Source organism: Eptatretus burgeri, chromosome 7 (assembly GCF_056783735.1).
Source record: "Eptatretus burgeri isolate ZD-2024b chromosome 7, Ebu_testis_v1, whole genome shotgun sequence".
Classification (NCBI taxonomy): domain Eukaryota; kingdom Metazoa; phylum Chordata; class Myxini; order Myxiniformes; family Myxinidae; genus Eptatretus; species Eptatretus burgeri.
Window position 1 is genome coordinate 13,042,733 of NC_140967.1, and position 25,000 is coordinate 13,067,732.

General features: G+C 46.5%; 1 protein-coding gene across 17 annotated transcripts in view; it reads right to left on the bottom strand.

Annotated features, from left to right (window-relative positions):
- Positions 1 to 5,447: 5,447 nt before the first annotated feature.
- The window catches only part of LOC147022697 (uncharacterized), a 48,524-nt gene continuing 28,971 nt past the window's right edge, over positions 5,448 to 25,000 (bottom strand). The window contains exons 8-13 of one of the 17 annotated variants that reach the window (XR_015059862.1): positions 20,963 to 21,084; positions 20,579 to 20,674; positions 20,314 to 20,379; positions 15,489 to 15,587; positions 12,373 to 12,413; positions 11,173 to 11,561 (exon numbers count right to left, since the gene is read on the bottom strand). The gene's annotated coding sequence lies outside the window, so the exon portion shown is untranslated. The other 16 variants (XR_015059859.1, XR_015059860.1, XR_015059861.1 and 13 more) reach the window with 16 other exon arrangements.

The following is a 25,000-nucleotide window of genomic DNA, read 5'->3' on the forward strand; positions in this document are numbered from 1 at the left end:
GAGGAGACTTGGTGGTGGAACGAGGAAGTACAGGAAAGTATAAGGAAGAAGAGGTTGGCGAAAAAGAAGTGGGATAGCCAGAGAGATGAAGAAAGTAGACAGGAGTACAAGGAGTGGCGGCGCAAGGCGAAGAGAGAGGTGGCAAAGACTCAGGAAAAGGCATATGGCGAGCTGTATGAGAAGTTGGATACAAAGGAAGGGGAAAAGGATTTGTACCGATTGGCCAGGCAGAGGGACTGATCTGGGAAGGATGTGCTGCAGGTTAGGGTGATAAAGGATGCAAATGGGAATGTGCTGACAAGTGAGGATAGTTTGTTGAGAAGGTGGATGGAGTACTTTGAGGAGCTGATGAATGAAGAAAATGAGAGAGAGAAGGTTGGAAGAGGTGGAGATAGTGAATCAGGAAGTGGGGTGGATCAGTAAGGATGAAGTGAGGACAGCTATGAAGAGGATGAAGAGTGGAAAGGCGGTTGGCCCAGATGACATACCAGTGGAGGCATGGAAGTGTTTAGGAGAGATGGTAGTAGAGTTTTGACCAGATTGTTTAATAAAATCTTGAAAAGTGAGAGGATGCCTGAGGAGTGGAGAGGAAGTGTACTGGTTCCGATTTTTAAGAACAAGGGTGATTTGCAGAGCTCTGGTAATTATGGAGGCATGAAGTTGTGGGAAAGAGTCGTGCAAGCTCAGTTGAGAGGAGAGGTGATGATTTGTGAGCAGCAATATGGTTTTATGCCAGGAAAGAGCACCACTGATGTGATGTTTGCTTTGAGAATGTTGATGGAGAAGTATAGGGAAGGCCAGAAGGAGTTGCATTGTGTGTTTGTGGATTTAGAGAAAGCTTATGATAGGGTGCCAAGAGAGGAATTGTGATATTGTATGAGGAAGTCGGGAGTGGCAGAGAAGTATGTGAAGGTGGTGCAGCATATGTATGAGGACAGTGTGACAGCGGTGAGGTGTGCGGTTGGAATGACGGACTGGTTTAAGGTAAAGGTGGGATTGCACCAAGGATCGACTCTGAGCCCTTTCCTGTTTGCAATGGTGATGGACAGGTTGACGGACGAGATCAGACAGGAGTCTCCATGGACTATGATGTTCGCAGATGACATCATGATCTGTAGGGAGAGTAGGGAGCAGGCTGAGGCAAGCCTCGAGAGGTGGATGTACGCACTGGAGATAAGGGGAATGATAGTCAGTAAGATGGAGTACATGTGCGTTAATGAGGAGGGTGGTGGTATGGTGCGGTTGCAAGGAGTTGAGGTGGGGAAGGTGGATGGGTTTATATACTTGGGATCAACTGTCCAAAGTCGGGGAGAGTGTGGTAGAGAAGTGAAAAAGAGAGTGCAGGCCAGATGGAGTGGGTGGAGAAGAGTAGCAGGAGTGATTTGTGCCAGAAGGGTAGCTGCAAGAGTGAAGGGGAAAGTATATTAGACTGTAGTGAGACCAGCTATGTTGTACGGTTTTTGAGGTGGTGGTGCTGACAAAAAGACAGGAAGCGGAGCTGGAGGTGGCAGAGTTAAAGATGCTGCGATTCTAGTTGGGAGTGACGAGGATGGATGGACAGGATAAGAAATTAGTATATTAGAGGGACAGCGCAGGTCGGACGGTTTGGAGACAAAGTGAGAGAGGCGAGATTGAGATGGTTTGGAAATGTGCACAGAAGGGAAGCGGAGTATATCGGGAGAAGGATGTTGAGGATGGAGCCGCCAGGTAGTAGGAGAAGAGGAAAGCCAAAGAAGAGGTTCATGGATGCGGTGAACGCGGACATGCGGGTGGTTGTAGTGTCAATGGAAGATGTGGAGGATAGAGCGAAATGGAGAACGGATGATCCGCTGTGGCGACCCCTTACGGGAGCAGCTGAAAGAAGAAGATATATGTATATGTATGTATGTATATATATATATATATATATGTATATGTATATATATGTATATGTATATATATGTATATGTATATATATGTATATGTATATATATGTATATGTATATATGTATATATATATATATATGTATATATATATATATATATATATATATATATATATATATATATATATATATATATATATATATATATATATAGCTCTGGAAAAATATAAGAGACCACTCCAAAAAAAAATTAAACCAGCATCTCTGCATGTATGGCAACCATTCCATTCCAGTGTCTGTTGAATTCCAACACAGGCACAACTCATTCTACTTAGTGAGGTACTGATTAGGTGATCACCTGAACCAAATCTTATTTAACAAGGAAAGTATAAAAACCCCTGCTGTGGTCATCACTGTCCTCTTGCAATAGGACCAGCTAGATGGCAAAAACAGTGCTCGTCGTACCTCAAAAGTAATTGGAATCAAAAAAATAACTATTGACCATGCCAAAAGTGTTGAAAAGAAAAGTTTTGAGTGAGGAAAAGAAGAGTTCAATTCTGGCTTTAGTGACAGAGGGATACAGTGAGCGTCACCTTGCTTCCATCCTTAAAATTTCAAAGATGGCGGTTCATAAGAACAAGGTCAAGCAGCAGACATTGGGGGACAACAAATCTTCAGACTGTCAGAGGCCAAAAACGACTTTCCACTGACTGGGATGACTGCCATTCTTTTTGTCGGTCACTTGATGTCATCCTACGGTTGTTGAGTGACATTCGAATGAGTTGGCGAATGGCAGCTGGGGTGAAGTGCATGGTGAGGACAGTTTGAAGCAGGTTTCGAGGGGCAGGGCTGAAGTCCTGCAAAGCTGGAAAAATGCCCTTCATCAATGAGAAGCAAAGAAGAGCCAGGCTGAGGTTTGCAAAAGACCATTCGGATTGGACCGTAGAGAACTGGAGTAAGGTCATCTTCTCTGATGAGTCCAATTTTCAGCTTTGCCCAACAGCTGGTCATCTAATGGTTAGACGGAGACCTGGAGAGGCCTACAAGCCACAGTGTCTCACACCCACTGTGAAATTTGGTGTAGGATCGGTGATGATCTTGGAGTGCTTCAGCAAGGCTGGAATCGGGCAGATTTGTCTTTGTGAAGGACTCATGAATCAAGCCACATACAAGGTTGTCCTGGAAGGACACTTGCTTCCTTTTGCTCTGACAATGTTCCCCAACTCTGAAGATTGGTTTTTCCAGCAGGACAATGCTCCATGCCACACAGCCAGTTCAATCAAGGTGTGGATGGAGGACCATCAGATCAAGACCCTGTCATGTCCAGCCCAATCTCCAGACCTGAACCCCATTGAAAACCTCTGTAATGTGATCAAGAGGAAGAGTGATGGTCACAAGCCATCAAACAAAGCCGAGCTGCTTGAATTTTTGTGCCAGGAGTGGAATAAAGTCACCCAACAGAAATGTGAATGACTGGTGGAGAGCATGCCAAGACGTATGAAAGCTGTGATTGAAAATCAGGGTTATTCCATAAAATATTGATTTTGAACTCTTCCTAAGTTAAAACATCAGTATTGTGTTGTTTAAAATGAATATGAACTTGTTTTGTTTGTGTTATTTGAAGTCTGAAAACACTGAATCTTTGTTATTTTTACCAGTTGTCATTTTCTGCAAATAAATGCTCCAAAAACAATATTGTTGCGAATTCGCGCCCGCCAGCGTGCGAACTGCCACGTAACTCGAATCGCGGCACGTCGCCCACCGGACGGACAATTCTGTTGTGACCCTCTCGGACCAACGCCGGGAGCTAGTCACGGGTGGGCCTTTCGACCTCACCACAATCGTGCCAATCGGCCACCCGCGTAGGATAGGGTTGTTCGCCAAACTCGACCTCCCTTAGAACCCACGCAGATGGTAGACCAGGCAATCGCACCTCGCGCAGGTCGACTCCGGACACGGGCCGCTTAAGCGATCCGTTCCGTACTATCGGGATAACCGAGCGGTGTTATCGTCGACCTGGATGGTTCAGATTAATTACCGGGATGTTGCACCCACTACGAACCCCTTACGTGAAGCAGGATGGAGAGTCAATAGAGAAAAGATGAAGCGAAATGGGCACAGTTCAACAAGCAAGCATTTTATTCCGCGGCACACGGAAAGCACGTATATACAGCCACAATAATCAAATGCACATAGAAAGCAAAGGAAGGGTTAAAACCGACTGCACGCGTACACACGGCAACACTTACACAGTTCGACTTGAAAGACGGCGCCAACACACATTTACACAAAAGCAAAAGAAAGAAGCCACCCTCACAGACAAGAAGGCAGACAGGCCAGTAGGCCAAATGTGCGCGTGACCTGGAGGAGCGGCCAGGTCCGCGAGACTGGGGAGGTCTTACCCGCGTCCTCGTGATGCGCTGGCGGGCAAGCCGCAAAGTGTCCGCGCCGCTGTGCCCCGACTCCGTGCCCCTGGCGTGCTTGTTTGGGGTGGGGGAGGAACAGGGCCCCCCTTTTGCACTATCTCAGCGCGGGGGAAAGGGGAAATTGTTGATGCCCTGGGGGAGGGGAGTGGCTGGCTGAATTGGGTCCCGCGACGAGACGAGCGATCCCTCACACCGCAGCCTCGTCGCTGACTGCCGTCCTCCTGGCCTCGGACCCGAGCTCCCCTGCCCCGATCAGCCGGCCGCAGCTCCACCACGCAGCGCTCCTCTCAACTCCACCAACGCGGTGCTCCTTGTCTCCAAAAGCAACTCTTCAACGACACACTCTCCTCGTTCCACACTCTCCTTCCAGTTCCACACTCTCCTTCCCGTTCCACACTCTCCTCGTCTCCAAAAGCAACTACTCGCTCAACTCCCCCAGTTCCACACTCTCCTCATCTCCAAAAGCAACTCCTCGCTCAACTCCCCCAGTTCCACACTCTCCTCGTCTCTAAAAGCAACTCCTCGCTCAACTCCCCCAGTTCCACACTCTCCTCATCTCCAAAAGCAACTCCTCGCTCAACTTGGTAATTCTCGCGCCTTTATAGCCAGCAGGAGAAGCCGATATGCAAATATGCAGATCAAAACGTGATTGGAGACGGGGCCACGCCACCCTCTGTTCAGCCATGGGTCTGGCAAAAAGGGGCGTGAACCTCCCTGGATCAGCATATTTGCATAAACGGACTTCACCTATGCGCGCTTGGAGGCGGGGCCAAGCCGCCTCGCGTTTGCCCATTGGACGGAGGGGAAGTGGGCGTGAAGCATTTCTGATCCGAATTTTCCCCTCGGAAAGGCTGCTGTTCGCGCTCGCGGCTCGGTGCGTTCGGCACCAATCGAGAGAAACACGAGAGAGAGAGAGAGAGAGAGAGAGAGAGAGAGAGAGAGAGAGAGAGAGAGAGAGATAGAGAGATAGAGAGATAGAGAGAGATAGAGAGATAGAGAGAGAGAGAGAGAGAGAGAGAGAGAGAGAGAGAGAGAGAGAGAGAGAGAGAGAGAGAGAGAGAGAGAGAGAGAGAGAGAGAGAGAGAGAGAGAGAGAGAGAGAGAGAGAGAGAGAGAGAGGAACGGACACACGAGACAGACACGAACGAACCGTCTGGGAGAGAGAGGAACGGACACACGAGACAGACACGAACGAACCGTCTGGGAGAGAGAGGAACGGACACACGAGACAGACACGAACGAACCGTCTGGGAGAGAGAGAGAGGAACGGACACACGAGAGAAACACGAACGAACCATCTGGGAGAGAGACGAACGGACACACGAGAGAGACACGAACGAACCGTCTGGGAGAGAGACGAACAGACACACGAGAGAGACATGAACGAACCTTCTGGGAGAGAGACGAACGTTCACACGAGAGGGACACGAACGAACCGTCTGGGAGAGAGACGAACAGACACACGAGAGACACGAACGAACCGTCTGGGAGAGAGACGAACAGACACACGAGAGACACGAACGAACCGTCTGGGAGAGAGACGAACGGACGCACGAGAGAGACACGAACGAACCGTCTGGGAGAGAGATGAATGGTCACACGGGAGAGACACGAACCGTCTGGGAGAGAGAGAGGAACGGACACACGAGAGAGACACGACCGAACCGTCTGGGAGAGAGACGAACGGTCACACGAGAGAGACACGAACGAACCGTCTGCGAGAGAGAGAGGAACAGACACACGAGAGAGATTATTGCAACAATTGGGGCACCACAATTTAAATCAAGAGAACGAAAGAAAGAAAAAATACATAACACTTGTGACCAAACACAAGGAATGAAAACCGGAATTTCCAAACCGACATCATCATTAATCGCACCATACACGTTTGTGGGGCAGAATTGTTGGGATGAACGGCATCACATGATGACAACTGGTAATTTACGGCGAATGATGCATGGATTGAGTGCTGACAATGGTTAGAGGATGGTGGTCTGGAATCCGAGTGATCAACACGAGCACAGTCGAAAAGTCAGCAGAAGAAACAATCATTTGAGGTTTTCATGACGACATGCATGACAGCACTCCAACTGCTGAGTTCGCCTCCAAATTTTCAGTCCCGTATTCTCCGTTTTTGTATGTCTCGTTGCTTCCATGTAAAGATGTGGTCTGACTGTGTAGAACTTTCAGAGCAGTTTATCCTTCATATTGTTGTGGGCAGGGGGTCTGGCGGAGAACGATTATTTGGTGGGGGAAGAAGCTACGTCGATTCCCACCAGACTCCCCGGAATTGAAGGCCGTCGCTCACGGATAATTCCGTGACGCAGCGGGTCGCTTAACCGACCGTGGATGCCAATAACTCAACCGCGTGGCCTAGGGTCCTCCTGTCTTGAATCAGGTTACCTGATTAACCACGCGGTTTAACCACCGGGAAACCACGCCCTCGGTAGTCCTTGTCCGAACCGGATCACTCTACCAACTACCGACTACCTTTCCGGATCCGATGCAGTCGAGCGGCACTGCCAAGGACGTACCGGCGAGAAGGAACGGATTGTTGGGAATAAAGACCTGGCTAAATTCAGATTCGAACCATGCTGGACCAATGGAGGAAAAGACAAACACGAGCTCGGACCATTTCCACAATGATTTATTCGCAATAAAGTGGTATGGCGATAAGCATGTAGCACAACAAAAAAGTTCATTCAGTATGTAATGCAGGGGAAAGATGAGAGAGGTGTGGTGTGCGGAAATTTTACAAGCAACTAACAAAAGCAGCCACAGTGCAGACTTGACATGAGAATAATAAAAGCAACAACAATCACAACAATGAAGATCTTATACAGGCTTATCTAATGGACAGGCGCCAACACACTCAGACACACACTCAGACAAAATAAACCCAATGAAAGGCAAAGGACTTTTACAGCCAGGGAGGGAGGGAGTTGAGGTCACAGTTTTTGGTACCTGAGCGTTTCGGGGGAAGTGATGCTCTGTGGTGCGGCACCCGACAAAAGCTGTGCAGTTCGGTCCACAGCCACACGTATTGTAATCGTGTTTGCAGCAGGAGCTTGAGTGGAGGAGAGCGGAGTCCAAAATGGCGAGAGTTGAGCAGTAAGCAGGACCAGAAAAGAGGTTTGGTCGAGGTCGTGTGGGCGAGGACCAGTACAGTTGGCTGGTCGTCGAGGCGAGACGTAGGCAGAGCCAGGCAGCAGGAACACTTTCACAACAATTCTATTCAACCTCTCCAACTTGCAATTCTCTTCAACGACCAAACAACTCGCAATTCTCTTCAACCTCTCCAATGACCCGCAAAACTAACTATGCAACAACATGGAGGTCCGTGCTTTTACAGCCAGGAGGTCGGGGAGGAGCCATGGCAAACCGACGTCATCGTCCGATCTGAGCATCCCGATTGGACTGGGTTATCATGTGGTCTGCCTTCCTGGGCAGGGTTTTGGCCAGACGCGAGTTTGGCCTGCCCACACCGCGTGTCTGGGTTTGGGAATGTGGATGCCGATGCGACTTCAACAGCGGGATTTTGCCTCTGAAAACGAGTCACTGGGTTGACGGTGCTACGCTGTGGTAAGCGAAACGAGGGGAGCAAGCGAGATGAGGGCACCGTGGAACGTAAAAGGAGGGTGGGGATCAAATAAAAGGGGAAAAAATGATTTATTAATCCTAACTAAAGCCAATCGCAATGCACCCCCGTGTCTTCCCACTACACAAAAGGAAGGGATCTATCTGCAGGTATATAAATGGAATAACTGTCTTGAGACACTTGTCTGTTGTATGCATTCGGTTCCAAGATAGCAACAATATCATAGCAGGAGGGAATAGGAACATCGTGAGTGAGGTAATCCGCTTGCTCAACTAGTTTCCCGAATAAGTTCTTCCATTTCAGCTGGCCTTCCACCTCTCTAAAGTAGCACTCTCCAGTGATTCACAATTTCATTCCTATGTCTAAGCAATGGGTGACAGCCTTCCTTGTATTTCTTGAGCAGCCAGAGCATGAAGGCACCACACCTATGTTTTCAGACCATGATGTTCAACAACTCACAGACACTCCTGGCATTCTCTTTTCTTCACTTGTGAGATGCAGTAGCCTGCCAAATGATACAAAGTACTGGTCTCTGCTTGTCTGAGGATGGGGCTCGATGATGGGTTGCAAAGTGAAAACAAATCAAAGCTAAAGGGGGAGGGTGAGGAGAGAGGGAAAGGAAAGTGAGAGGGGAGAGGAGGAAATGGGGGAAGAGATACATACGGTATAGCATTAGGTTACGTCACGTTTCAGTGCTTGTGAGTAGGCCGTTATATTCAAAAGAGGCTAGGAGAGAGAAAGAGCAAATAAGGCTGTGATATTTAACCCCCCGGGGATCTTTGACTGATCGAGGGTTAAACATGACCATCACCGCCGTGCCTCAACACAGAGTGCCATTTCCTGTGTGTTTTGTATTTTACGGCGATGGCCCCGCTTCACACAGGAGCGACAAAGGTTTCATAGGCTTTAACTGTGTCCTGCACCAGACTGCACGGACAACCAACTGAGGTAAATGCCAAAAAGGTACGAGAGGGCAAAAGGCAGCTATTGCTGCTGTTTGCTACTGGTCTTGCTTCTTGCTGTTGAGGAGTGAAGGCTGCTCTGAATGCAGCTTTTGAAAGTAGTTTTTTGACATGTTTGCTTCTTGTACATGTATTTTCGGTTGTGGTTGGCAGTGACAGTGCGTACCACCTACGGGTACTTTTTTTTTTTTTGCATACTTGGTCGAGGCTCGTATGAGAGCGAACACACAATGTACAGCAAGGGAGGCATGAGACAAGAGGGGTGGGAGTGGGAAGGACAAAACGGTGGGGAACAAAGACATTAGGAGATCTGTGGAAGGGAGAGGGATTGGGTGGGGAACATGGGGTATACAAGATGGACAGTACAGGGACTTTCAGGAAGGAAAGCAGGGAATTTGAAGGAGGTGAGTTTGGGGTGGATTAACGAGGGGAGAAAAGATTGAGGATTTGGGTGGGGGACGATAAGAGGTGGTGGTGAACAGCTGTTTTAAAAGCCAGGAGGGAAGAATGGGATTGAACAGAGTGAGGGAGTTTATTCCAAAGGCAGGAAAAAAGAGGAATGAAAGAATGAAGGTGAGCAGTGATTCGTGATTTTGGTAGTTTTGCCAAAAGGGGGTTGTTGGGGGACCTTGAGTGCCCTGTGGAATTATGGTTGGGACAAATCGCAGAGAGATCAGGGCGGGGGGGGGGGGCGAGACCAGAGAGGAGACGGTAGAAGACAGAAAGACCACCGACCTGCCTGTGATGAGAGTCAGTGGCCCAAATACTTAGCCTCATCGTGGGAGATACCAATGATCCGAAATGCCTTGGTTTCTATTGCGTGGAGCTGAGAAAGGTGAGAGGCAGAAGCACCATCCCAGAAGGGAGAGCAGTACTCGATCAGGCTGTGGCCAAAAGCTTTGTATGTGGTCAGGAGCTCAGGTGGGTTTAGGAAGGACTTTGCATGATGGAGGATTCCCAGTCGGTGACTGGCATTGGAGGCCAGTTTGGAAATGTGGCTTTCCCAGGGCATATCGTGTCAGATAATGAGACCCAGAAGCTTCAATGAAAGAACTTCTTCCAGAGGATTGTTGAGAAAGCAGATGGGGGGGGGGTCCAAACGGTCCTTTCGGAAAGGCATAGTGAGAGTGTTGGATTTGTCAGAATTGAAAGACATGTTCCACGTGTTGGACCAGTTTGTGATTTTACCCAGATCTTCAGAGGGTGAAGAAGCTGCTGCTTGCCGGTTTGAGGGATGACAGATAGTACGGCAGAGGGTGGAGTCATCAGCAAAGAAGTAAGGTGGATTTTCCAGAGTCGGAGAGATCATTGATGAAAACCAGAAAAGAACAGGGCCCAGAATGTTGCCTTGAGGAATTCCAGCCTGGGCAGGAAGAGGGGATGAAAGAACTCCATTTAGGGCTACACATTGGCTGTGACAGGAGAGGAAGTCTGCGAGGAAGTTTTTTGCCTGTGAATTAAGACTGTATACATATTGCGGGGTCGTGTCGGTGACTCAACAGTGAACTCTGTACATAATATTCTCAAAATGAGCTTGGTTGGGCAACTTGAGCTGAAGGGAAGGTGGGAGGTTCTCACTTTGCATTTGGATGGGGGACTTGAGGAGAAAGGGGGGGTGGGGAGGGGTTATCGACTTGCATTTGGCAGTGGGAACTGAGGAGAAAAGGGGGTGCGGGGGGGGGTAGTTTGACTTGCATTTGGTCAGGGTACTTGAGGGGAAGAATGGCGGTGGAGGGAGCGTTACCTAAACTGAAGGTTTAAGTTTACCTTGAGTCTAGCTTTACCCCCTTACACCTCATGGAAGTATATTAGCGAGTGGGGGATTTAAGGGTCAGGGGTTAGTTTACCCCATGATACCTCAAGGAGGCTAAGAAGGCTTAAGCGCCAAGATGATGGGAGGGGTTAGCTTCATACATTTTCATCGAAGGCCGATTCTTCAATGTGTTTGCCATCCCTCGGAAGGATGTAAAACTGTACCTCTCGTCTGCCGGCATAAGTAAAGGATTGAGCAAAATGGGTTGCATTCAAACGGCACATACAATTTTTAAAGAGATTATAACATGGGCTTCCCTTCAGGGATGAGCCTCGTACTGGGGCTGGAACCCTGTGTACCCGCGATGGAGCTGGAACTCTTTGAGGTGGTAATTACTCTTCCTGTTAAGGTTCCATGTCTAATCTTGTTTTAAAAACTTTTGTTAAATAAGGGTGTATATATATATGTGTATATATATATATATATATATATATATATATATATATATATATATATATATATATATATATATATATATATATATATATATATATATACATGTGCACACACACACACACACACACATGGGAACTTTGGCCCCACGTTTTCCATTTCATTGAGGTGTTTTGACTTATGCAGCGAGAGGTATTTTGAATTACATGTTTGAATAAGGATAATAACATCACCCTCCTGGCCGCTCCTTAGGGAGCGTATGCTTCCAGTAGAAGTACAAAGCACACAAGATCATACCCTTCTTCCAAAGAATTCCTTTCCTGAAAAACAGCTTTTTGAGGATCCCAGTTTCCAAGGCAGTCGGCATCTCCACAATTGCCCAACGCATCACCTGTGCACACACACACACACACACACACACACACACACACACACACACACACACACACACACACACACACACACACACACACACACACACACACACACACCCTCGAGCCACCTCCTACCGGGAGATTAAAAAAAACTCATGTCAGAACAGCTGTGCACACAAAATATGTGGAGTAATCCACTGGCACATGTGCAGACATTTCACTATCTCAGTTCCAAAAAAGTCATGCAAATGTGAACCAAAAGCAGTCATTGAAAACAAGGACACTCTCGTAAGACGTGATGATCCCATGGAGCGTGAACAAATAAAACAAAGCACTGCAACCGGACATTGTGCACATGCACAAAAAGGAAAAGAAGGTATTGTTCATTGAGTTTTCAGTACTCACTGACTTTGGTCTAAATAACATAGAAATCAAGAAAATGACTAAATATCAAGACCTCAATCATGAAATGAAAAGATCCTGGGAGAAGAGAGCCAAAATTGAGCCAGTCATAATTGGAGCAATGGGAATGGTAAAGAAGAACTTCACAGAGATCTTACAAACCATCCCTGGGAACATTACCGCAAATTAACCGCAGTTCGATGCTGTTCGGGGCTCAGTGGGATCCTGAAAAGAGCCCTCGGAACAAAACTCTGACAACACAATTTAGGCCATGAATCATGATCATTCATTAAAATGAAGGTGGACACTTCGAGTCCTGGGAGGACTCTGTTCCAACTTCTGCAACCCAAATTGTGGAGATACCAATCAATGATGCACATACACACATGTTCAGCATTTTATACACACAACACCACAACTTTCACTCTCACAAACCCAGCCACCATCACTTCCCCTTCAAGCAATTACTTGTGAGCATCGCGCGCATACATTTTCTCAATTGTCACCTGGTTTGACAAAAGCTCTGATAAGAAAGGTCACCTGATCGTGGTCTATTGGGAACGAAGAACAAGGATGCAATTCTGTGGGAATGACAGGGAGGAAGGAATCGGTGAAGGGAAGGGGGAAATCAAATACCTTTGATGCAAGAGGCCATTTTGCCCATCATGCCTGCACTTTATCAACATCATCAATTGAATCGAAAGCCCATTTATTCAACAACATCGCAGGAGCATGTGAAGCAGTATTAATTGTAGGAACAGTGGCACACACAGGAACATCAAGGTGTTTACTTTTATTTTACATATTTTGTTTTGATGGGTGGTGAGGTATGAACAAACACCGCACAGCACACTCACCTTTCAGGCAATACCCTCTCAGTAACATAACAATTACTACACATGTGTACAATCGTCATGCCTGGTGTTGGCTTAATGTTAGGGTGGTGGGCTTTGGATCTGATGATCCTGAGTTCAAATCCCACTCAGCTGTTGAATACCAGATGGGGTTGACTCTGCCTGTCATCCTTCTGACGTCGGCAAAATGAATGCCAGCTTGCTGGTATTCTTTGTCGGAGGGGCGACCCATCCAGGATTGTGCCCAATAGCCAAGGAGACTGCTTAAGCAGCACCAACTCCCTGCACAGAGTATGGATCCGATGGATGGATGGATGGATGGATCGATACAATCACCCATCTATACAATGTCTACGTACTCCTCCATTCTCTTTCGCCATTATACTTTGAGTAGCCTTGTAATCCTGTGCTGTCCTTCAACTTCTGCTGTCATTTAACTATGTCTCAGTTAAAACTACTGTATACCATTCTCCTCACTATGTCGGAGACTGCAGCGAGTTCCTCCATTGTATCGATATGACTTAAACCCCTGCTGGTTTCAGTTGGGATCCTAACTTGGGATCCTAACTACACGCTTTAGAAAACAAACATTACATCACAATCACATTTCATTGCAAATCCAAAAGCCATCGGAATAAAGCGGTGCAAACCAGGGGATGCGAACCTCTTCAACAGGAGAAAGCATCTGAACAAAGCACCACAGAGGGGCGGGTCTGCCATCGACTCCGACAGATCCTGGAGCACAGCCGATGGTAGCTGCCTGACAAAAATGGCACATCAACCAGGAGGCTGAACGCGAGCTGTCTCGACCCAGATCGCGCCTCTGGCAAGACCTTAAGTCTGGACATTCCAGAGCTTGTGGCCGTGTTGTGTTCAAGGAATCTCAAGAGCCAGAGAAGTCATCAAAGAGCGAGCCGGGTGAAAGCCAGAATCTATGAGGACGGGTTCTGCTGGAAGTGAACGTGCGAGCCATGGAGGGTGCGCTGACAAGCTGCAGATCTATACCGTGGATGGACTGGCTATTACAAACTGACTGACAAGATCTTTCTCTTACTTTCCGCAATTATAATCATTCACTTGGATTGCAAAAAGAAACCATCAACATGCTATTTGACAAGATAATTTGTCTCTAACCTGTTTGTCTCTTTCTCCATTGGTGAGACACCAGTGTGTAAGTAGTGGATGGGAGTTTTGCTCCAAAGTTTCATTACGCGAACGGCTAGGGCTGGATGTTAGTCAGCATCCCCATTGACAGTATCGCTCAGCTGTACTAATTAGATCGCTCGGCCGGACATACTGGGGCACAGGCCTTATCTGGGGAACTGATTGGCTGGTAAGGCCTAAGTCACATTTGCTCTTCGGCGAGGATACGGCGGCCGTATGCCCTCTGAATTGCCAGAAGTGTGCGGCGGCCGCAGAGTTTCTGAGGTGGCCTCAGGGTGGCCCTACGCCGTATGGCTACATTTTACAGGCCGTAGGGTCGCCGTGGATTTATAGCGTGGAGTTATAACTTTTTTCATTTCTACGTTCGCCGGAGCAATTCGACAAGCCGAAACAAAAGAAATGGTAAAAAATAAAAATAAAAAAGAACCCACTCGTTACCGTCCGTCTGGCCACACGTTCGCCTTAGGGCCCCCCTGCGGTCCCCCTGCGGGCACCTTGCGTCTGCCTTGAAAATTCTATGGCCGCCGCAGGAACGCCCTAAGGTCACCATGCGACATCAAATCAAAGACCGTACCGCACCCCCACGTTTTCGGTCTCCACAATTTACAAATACGCTGTGCGGCTACCCGAAAAATAAAAACATATGTGACTGCTACATTGTGTGACCGTGGAAATACTGCGGCCGCCGTATAATTGATAGTGGCCGTAGATTTTGGAGACCCCACGGCCGCCGTGGCAAATGTGACTTAGGCCTGAGGTAACATGGGTTCTGGACAGGAGGACCCTGTTTAAATCAATCATCTCAGATGACGTCTGTGGTTGCTGAGAAATTTGTCAGGACCCGGTCAGCAATCCTGCAACACTATCTTGGTGCTTGATGCTGTGCTGCAGTGGAGTGCACAGACACACAAACACAATCGTGCACGCCGCAAAGAATGCACACACACAGTACATAATGCACATACACACGTACAGGTGTCAGGATCTATGTTTTGTTTACAGGCACTTAGTAAATGTTCAAAGTTTTGCCATGTGGTGATGTTCGCATCGTAGTAATGGAAAATGTACATGTGTTTCATATGTACTTGCAATTGCTGGCAATACAGGGTATGATTCCTCTCAACATTTTCTGAAGGAACAGTTTCTCCTGCTATTTATTTGTATTTCAATTTCTCCCTCCATTTTCTCACCTTTGATTCCCCCTCATCATTCTTCAACACATTTCCTGCTCTTTCGCTGAGTAATAAATTAAAGAATGTGTTTATTCGTGTCCTGATTTATCCTGCTTGGGGTTGGTCCCAAATAGTGTCCCAGGGGGGTGGGGGGAGGAGGAGGAGATTGGGACCATACTCTGTGTTGAGCGTTCGTGTTGCTTAAGCAGTCTCCTTGGCTATTGGGCATAATCCTGGACGGGTCGCCACTCCGACACAGTATACCAGCATGCTGGCACTCATTTTGCCGACCTCGGAAGGATGACAGGCCGAGTTAACCCCACCTGGTAGGAATTCAATAGATGAGCGGGATTTGAACTCAGGACCCGAGGATCCAAAGCCCGCCACCCTAACCATTATACCAACACCAGGTGGGGTGGGGGGTCAGGGCGATTTGTCAGAATTCACAATTGTAAAGGTAACCCACACAACGAAGTGCAGAGTTCCAGCCGGAGTTGGCGGTTGCAGACGGTGTCCGTGGTCTCTTGAGACAAGCCATCCGCTTGGAGTTTTCCAATGTTGACATCTGTAACAATATTTTAGAGATGTAAATAACAATTGTACACACTTTATTCACGTACTCATTCTAATTGTACACACTTGATGGACGTACTCACATTCGAATTGTACACACTTTATGGACGTACTCACATTCTAATTGTACACACTTTATGGACGTACTCGCATTATAATTGTACATACTTTATATATGTACTCACATTCTAATTGTACATACTTTATAGAGGTACTCATGTTCTAATTGTACATTATTTACTAATTGTACAGCACACCTGTGCTTCGCATATTTGTGGGGTTTTCTGAGTTTCCGCAGATTGTCGCGGGCGTATTTGCTTTTTCAAATATATATATTCATATTTTTTTGTATTTTCGGGCTTTTTTGTGGGCTTTTTCAAGGTTTTTCATGGTACTTTTGATTTTTCCTCATGAATCACTAACTGCCTGGAACATATCCCTCCTTTTCGATTGAAACAATGCCCCACTATTCACTATTCGTGGAACTTTCCTGGAACGTATGCCCTGCCCATGGTGCGGTCCGACAGTATTTACATTGTAATTGTACAAACTCTGTGGATGGACACATTCCACTGATACAAACTGTATATTGGTTCACGAGCGTCAGCCAGAGTGATGACTATATTCGTTGTGTCTGTGTGTCTGTCTGTGTGACTGTCTGTTTGTCCAGAGCATAACTCCGTGGACTGTAATATCGAACACATACCCAAGTTTCATCAATATCGGATCAATGTCGAGTTGTGTTTTCCTGGATGAGGGCGTGCTACGCCCATTGTGGGCGGAGCCACACCCCCAAAATAGCCATTTTTAGGAGGTATTGGATTAAAAATCTATCTTCTCCTCGGGAATTGACTGAATGGAATGGGTTCTTCGGTATTTGAATAGCAAAGTGAATTATCTAAAACTTGATGTTGTCCGATTTTTCATTTTCTTCCCAAGGTCAAGGTCACAAGGTCAGATATGTATTCACATATATTACTTAGAAAATTGCGAATTTTGACATAAAAATCATATGACCGCCCAAAATTTGAGAGCTGGGATGACAATATTTTTTTATGCATAATCTTGAGGTCATTCCCCACCAAAAGTCTTCAAACCATTTTGCTCTATCTCGAACACCTTGTCCGTGGCGCCCCCTTCAAGTTTGTTTTTACGCTGATTTCATCAAAGTATGGATAATCCGAGGAGTGCGAAATGCCATATAGCCGATATGACGATATATTGTTCCTGAAATGTTCCAGAGGAAGACTTGCACCAAAGGTCATAATCCTTGACCTTTGACCTTTGAAGGCCACAAAGGTCAAATTTTCAAAGTTGTGGGAATTGAACCGGGTTTTCGAACTTCTTCGACAAACTAACTCCAATAAGCTATAGCACGTCTCCTGTTTCCTTATTTTAATTTCCACAACATTCTTTTGTGACCTTTAAAGGTTATGCAAAGGTCAAATTTTGAAAGTTGTTGAACAAAACCGGGTTTTCGACATTTTGCAGCTAATAACCTGTCACCCGTACCACATCATGTTGATCATTTTTATAACTTGGTCAAAAATTATCACATTGTCTCATCCTTGACTTCTGAAACAATCCACATCGTCAAATACCGCTGGTGAACCATTGTCGTCTTCAGAGTTGTATGTACTCACATTCTGCTTATACATACTTTATATATGTATTCACATTCTACTTGTACATACTTTATAAATGTACTCACATTCTACTTGTACATACTTTATAAATGTACTCACATTCTACTTGTACATACTTTATATATGTATTCACATTCTACTTGTACATACTATATATATATATATATATATATATATATATATATATATATATATATATATATATATATATATATATATATATATATATATATATATATATATATATATATATATATATTCACATTCTACTTGGACATACCTTATATATGCACTCACATTCTACTTGGACATACTTTATATATGTATTCACATTCTACTTGGACATACTTTATATATGTATTCACATTCTACTTGTACATACTTTAGATATGTATTCACATTCTCCTTGTGCATACTTTATATATGTACACACATTCTACTTGTACATACTTTATATATGCACTCATATTCTACTTGTACATACTTTATATATACACTCACATTCTACTTGTACATACTTTATAGATGCCCTCACATTATACTTGGACATACTTTATATATGCACTCACTTTCTACTTGTACATACTTTATATATGTACTCACATTTTACTTGTACATACTTTATATATGTATTCACATTCTACTTGTACATACTTTAGATATGTATTCACATTCTCCTTGTGCATACTTTATATATGTACTCACATTCTACTTGTACATACTTTATATATGCACTCATAATCTACTTGTACATACTTTATATATGCACTCACATTCTACTTGTACATACTTTATATATGCCCTCACATTATACTTGGACAAACTTTATATATGCACTCACTTTCTACTTGTACATACTTTATATATGTACTCACATTTTACTTGTACATACTTTATTTATGTAGTCACATTCTACTTGTACATACTTTATATATGCACTCACATTTTACATGTACATACTTTATATATGCACTCCCATTCTAATTGTACATACGTTACAGACGTACTCACATTCTACTTGTACATACTTGAGAATGCACTCCCATTCTAATTGTACATACATTATAGACGTACTCACATTCTACTTGTACATACTTTATACACGTTGTCACATTCTAATTGAACATACCCTTCAGATGAACTCACATTCTAATGAGGCTATAATATATACTTCTGTGTATTGCAGACTCCAAACTATGTGTGTCCTTCATTTGAGTGTTGGGATGAATGTTTAGTTTACGGGCGCTTTGTGAATGATCCAAACTTCACCGTGCGGCAATGCTCGCTTAATAGTAATGGAAAATGTGTGTGCGTTTCATATTGTTACGGCTGTGGAAATTCGCATTACGCCATAAAGGACCCTCAAGTGAGATATCTCCTTAGGTACATGTGTAGTTAGCCCAAATCCGTTGTATAGAGGGAATTTATGTGATTCATCCGGGCTGCGACGCTTTGAGTTAGCCATTTTTCTGTTCTATCTTTTATTTCAAACACACAACATTTCAACAACCACGCCATCCCCATCATAGCGCCAACCACACTGCAACCACGCCACCTCCACCATCTACGCTACCACATCTTCGCCACTCCGTCCACTTCCGAACGGCAAGCAAAGGCGCAAAGGAGGGAACTGCGCAGGTTTCCCCACCTGTTCCTTCCGTTTGACTTCCCCGCACTTTGGAGTGGAGGAGGGGCGATGCAGGTCAAAGGTCAGAGGTCATGTAAAGGGAGGGGCCTCTTTTTGGGGGAATAATTCTCTGGCCCCGAGCCAAAAACTGACTCCCCCGGCCCCCGGACGGAGCGGGGTGGAGGGAAAGCGTGAGGGAACGCCCTTTTCGGGAACCCTCTCGAAGGAAGGTGGAGCCGAGAACGGGGCGGGGCGAAGGGAGGAGCCCGCGCGATAAAAGACGGACACGGGCAGGCGCGCTAGTGCTTCTTCCTCTTCGCCCTGGTGCTGGTCTCTTCCTCTTCCTCTTGGAGCGCTTCCTCTTCCGCTTCTTCCTCTTCATCTTGGCTGGTGGTCTGGTTGGTCTTCGGTTGGTTTTTGTGGGGAGTCTGGTTTTCGAGGGAGGAGGTCCTGCGCCCGCGCCTTGGCGAGCGGCCCTGTCACGAAGGCACGTACGGGAGACGCGGCAGCGTCCGTTGTGAGGTGGACCTGTGCGTCCGGACGGGGAGCGCCGGAGAGGGTTCGCCGGCCGCGAGAGAGGTCGGGGCCAGGCGCGACCATGCTGACGGTCGTGGGAGAGGGACTCACCAGCCATAAAAGGGAAGTCACAACTTCTTTCTTTCTTTTCTTTGGGGTTTTTGTGTGAATGCCCGTGGGTGGCGCCAATCTGGCTCAAGTAGTATTGTTGTAAGTGTTGCCGTGTGTACGCGTATTCGGTTGTAGCTCTGCATCGTTTCTTTTGTTACATTTGCTTTTTGTGCATAATTGTTTTAACTGTTATATGTGCATTTTTCATTACTGTTTGACTGTAAATACGTGCCGTGTGTGTGTGTGTGTGTGTGTGTGTGTGTGTGTGTGTGTGTGTGTGTGTGTGTGTGTATGTGTGTGTGAATAAAAATGCTTGCTTATTGAACTGTTCCCGCTCTGCTTCGTCTCTTTTCTTTTTTTATTGACCCTCCAACTTGCATCACGGAAAGGGGTTAGTAGTGGGTGCAACATCCTGGTAATTAATTGGAACTGTCAAGGCCAACGATAACACCGCTCGGTTATCACTGCAGCATGGAACGGACCGCTTAAGCGGTTCGTGTCTGGAGTCGGCCTGTGGCATGGTACGATCGCCCGGTCGACCATCCGCGCAGGTACTTAGGTAGATTGAATTTGGCGAGCGACCCTATCCTGCGCGGGTGGGCAATTGGCACGATCGTGGTGGGGTTAAACCCCCACCCGTGACTAGCTCCAGGGGGTTGTTCCGAGAGGGTCACGACAGAATTGTCCGTCCGGTGGGCGACGTGCCGCGATTCGAGTTACGTGGCCGTCCGCACGCCGGCGGGCGCGAATTCACAACAATATCTTCTTTATATATACATGTTTGGAATTGCTTGCAACATAGGTATGATTTCTCTCACCATTTTCTCTCCTTCGATTGCTCTTCATCATTCCTCCTGACATTCCCAGCTCTTTCTCTTCATTGTCTGTATGAGGAATAAATTAAAGAAAGTGTTGATTAGTGTCCTGATTTATCCTGCTTGAGGCTGGCCCCAAATAGCATTCCCAGGGGGCGATTGGTTAGATTTCGCAATTATAATGGTAGCACACACAATGTGGCACGTGGTGTTGGTTCGCTTAGCCAATTAATTAACTGCTGAGTAGTTGCAGGCACAGTAAACTGACCTGCGGTGCAAAGATCCAGCCAGGGTTTGAGGTTCCAGACGGTGTCTGTGGTCTCTCGAGACAGGCCGTCCTATTGGAGTTATCCAAAAGCGACATCTGCAACAATACTTTGTAGATGTACTCACATTCTAATTGTACATACTTTATAGACGTACTAACATTGTAAGGAGACTATACATCCTTCTGGGTATTACATATGCCAAACTATCTGTGTCCTTCAGTCAGGTGTGAGGATCCAAGGTTCGTTTACAGGTGCTAAGGGAATGTTCCATGTTTTACCGTGTCGTGATGTTTGTGTTGGAGTAATGGAAAATGTATTCGTGTTTCTTGTGTGATTTATATGTGTTTGGAATTACTTGCAACATGGTGTAAGATTTCTCTCACCATTTTCTGCAGTCAGGATTTCTCCTGTCATTTGTTCATATTTCTATTTTTCCAACACTTTCTCTCTTTGAATTTCTCTTCATGGTTCCTCCAACCCAGTTCCCGCTCTTTTTATTCATTGCCTGTGTGAGTAAAAATGAAAAAGTGTTGATTCTAGTCTGGATTTATCCTGCTTGGCATTCGCCTGGAATCGTGTTCCGGGAAGTAATTGGTTCGAGTTCATAATTGTAACGGCATTAGTTCATTCGGCCAATGAACCTCCACGAAGTCACAGGCACGCTAAACTCACCTGGGGCGTAAATATATATTCCTGGTGTTGGCTTCGTGGTTAGCGTTGCAGGCTTGGGATCCTTGGGTCAAAAGTTCAAATCCCGCTCCACCATTGAATTGATAGCAGGTGGAGTTGACTCAGCCCATCATCCTCTGAGGTTGGCAAAATGAGTACCAGCTTGCTGGGATGATTGATCCATTTAGTATCCTGCGTCAGAGTGGTGACCCATCCAGGATTGTGCCCAATAGCCCAGGAAACTACTTCGGCAGCACCGAAGCTCTGTACAAAGTATGGTCCCAATGGAATGGGCACAAAGATCCGGCCAGAGATAATGGTTGCAAACGGTCTTCACGGTCTCTCGAGACAGGATGTCATCTTGGAGTTATCCAGAGGCGACGTCCGCAACAACACTTCATAAATGTATTCACGTTCTAATTGTCCATACTGTCGCGGGTGTGGCCGTAAAGTTAATCCTCCTGACCCAATTGTGCTGGACGGGCAGTTAACACCAACTTGACAGCATCACAATAACAACAAGAATTTTAAGGCCATTTTCCCTGCGAGAGTGGGGGTTCGCCTTGTGGGCCCCATGACAATCTTCTCCACTTTCGCCTATTTTCTGCATCTCCCCTTCTTAATCCCCTTGCCCACATTTCCTCTTCCACCACCTTTAGCCAAGTTTTTCTCGGTCTTCCCCGTCCTCTACTTCCGACTACACTCATTTCCAACACTCCTCTCACCCAGTTACATTCATCCTTCCTCAACACATGACCCGAACATCTCAACCTGTTTCTCTTCACAACATCCATCACAGACTCTATTCCCATCATCTTCCGCAAGTCATCATTTGTCTTCCTCTCTCTCAACGATACTCCACACATCCACCGAACCATTCGCATTTCCACCCTTTCCAGCCTTTGTTGCTGCTCTATGTTCAGTACCCATGTCTCACTCACATAAATCATGGCACTTCTCACACATGTAGCATAGAACTCTTCCTTCAGCTTCAACGACAATCCCCTCTTCGTCAGCACGCCACTCTGTTCCCGAAACTTCTTCCAGGCGCATCTCACTTGAGCAACCGTCGCAGAGTCTGATCCACCTTCTCCATTCAGCATGTCTCCAAGATAGCAAAATGTTTTCACACCTTCCAGCTTCATTCCATCTCCAAGATCCAACTCAATAATTCCTTCATATGCACCTCCCTCAATGCACACCTTTCACTTGAATGTAGCTGCCACACTGGTTCAAGACCTCACACTACTACATTTTTGATGAACCCATTCAGCACACATTGTACACTGAATGGAGTTCACTCCGACACCCTTCCTGCACACAGCACACGGCCACTTCCCAGTCCTTTCCACCTCACCATATGCTTTACCACCTGCCATCACCTTCGTCTTTCCGATATTCACCTTCAAACCTTTTTGCCTCCATACATTCCTTCCACTTGTTCGTCTTCTCCGTCAATCCATCCATACTCTCTGCAATCGACACCAGATCATCTGCATAGACCAGCTCCCGCGGTAAACCCTCCTTTAATCTCCGAGCCAGCACCTCCATCACAACTGCAAATAGAAGTGGACTTGGTACCGAGCCCTGGTGCACTCCCACCTTCACCTCAAACTCACCACTGCTCCCGTCCTTCGTCCTTACAGCTGTGCGCGCTCTCTTGCACATTGCCTTCACGACTCTGATCAACCATTCCTCCACTCCTAACTTCCTCAATGCCCATGTCATTACTTTGCGTGGAACCCTATCAAATGCTTTCTCCAGATCAACAAACCCAAAAAAACAACTTCTTCCTCTTCTCCATGTACCTCTCCTGCAACTGCCTTACAATAAAAATCGCATCTGTCGTTCCTCTTCCAGGCATAAATCCAAACTGCGTTTTATCAATCTTTACCTTCTTCCTTATCCTCTTCTCCAACACTCTTTCCAATACCTTCATTCCATGCTCCAATAACTTTCTTGCTCCAGAGGAGCCACAGTCCAGAGGGTCACCTTTCCCCTTGTACAAAGGGACGAGGGTACTCGCGGCCACCCCCCGAGCTTCGCCACACCCACTCTTACTCTGACCACGCACACGAGCCATCTGGCGGTCACGCAGCCGTTTCCACTTATGCCGGGTGTCCCGCGAGCACCACTCACCTCGCGCAGAACATCGGGCCTCGGACATGGGTTCCCATGCAATTTTTTTTCTTCCAAATTCCCATAATCCGTTTGTTCGCTTCCCATTTAGCCGTCTGCACTCCAATAATTTATCCGGCACAGAATGTTTCGACGCCGGCTCCTCCGAAGCCATGAGCACTTCATGCAACGGTCCGTGCTTGGGCGTTTTGCCAAGCACGAACCGCGCACATTCTCGTACCTCGCACGCAGAGTCCCGTGGAGCTGGCGCGGTTTCCAAAATAACTTCGTGTCACGCTCAGGAGGCTCGTCGCTCACGTCCGTCACACGAACCGCGATCTGGGTCAATGCTTTCCCCGCACCGGCTTGCGCACTCATCCATACCATGTTTCTCACGCCCTGAACACATTCTGACACAATCATACTGGGGGCTTGTGTTACCCCAAAAGACCCCACAGATTCTACTCCCCCAAAACTCGGCATGTACCCTTTCGCATCATGTGCCCGCTACACCTAGCAAAAACTTACTGGACTCACCTGGTCGCGATCTGCTTTGAGGGAGCATATTCTCTCCCTTTGTTCCTGAAGGAGGTTATCCTGACCCTTCCATCGGATCTCAAGACATTCAACAAGCTCAATATTAATGTCCTTCACCTTCCCTTCTATTTGTGTTTGTTCCTCTTTTACTTGATGTAATTTTTCATTCACCCGTTCCATGTCTCTTTGTGTCTCTGCTAATTCCTCCTTGACGGCCCCAAATTCCCCCTTTGTTTCCTGCTGGCCTTTAAAAAAAAATTGTTTCGCGTTCGTGTATTTCCCAATCTTGACTTCCAATTGTCCTTTCATTATTTCCGTCATCCCCTGTCCGAGTTTATATACTTCTCTCTTAAACGCCATTATTTTATTCGTCACTTCTTCCTTACCCGTCTTCATCGCGGTCCAACCACCTTACACATTCTCCTGCAACCCGGTCATCTCCTCATGTGCAGTCCTGATCCCATTTGCGAAATTCTGGTCCGTGTTTTGCATTACTCCCTTTACTTCTGCCAGCCCCGCCTTCACCTCTTCCTGACCTGCCTTCATTTCCTCCCGAATTCCATCGCCCATGACTGGCATATCCTCAGCCAGTTTTTGCATATCGCTCTTCTATTGGTTTTGTCCTGCTTGCATATCACTCCGCAAACCACTCTGTTGGTCCATCATTTGTTTCATCATTTCCAACATTTGATTCATGTCAAATGGCTTTGGCGAAGCCGATATGCTATGATAGGGTATGGATCCCATGGGGATCGCTAAATCCTCCGTGAGGGAAATTTGATGGTGGGGGTCCCCAAGCATTGTTGTTGTCGAGGTTGCCCCCAATGTTACCTCTGGGTGTGGCTGCAGGGAATGATCTCCCTCAAAGCTGTTGTCCTGAGCCATAGATTCCTCAAACATTGTTGTTTCAAAACCCACCTGAACCAGCTCATCTTGGTCCACCATGGTCTGTACAAATAATAAAATAAAATTTATATCCTAACCTGCTCTTAATTAGGGGGTGCATTAAGCACACCCCAGGTTCGAATCCTGCTCCAGACACCAAAGTGTCCAGGATTCGTACCACTCCTGACACCAAAGTGTTGCGGACCTGGGGT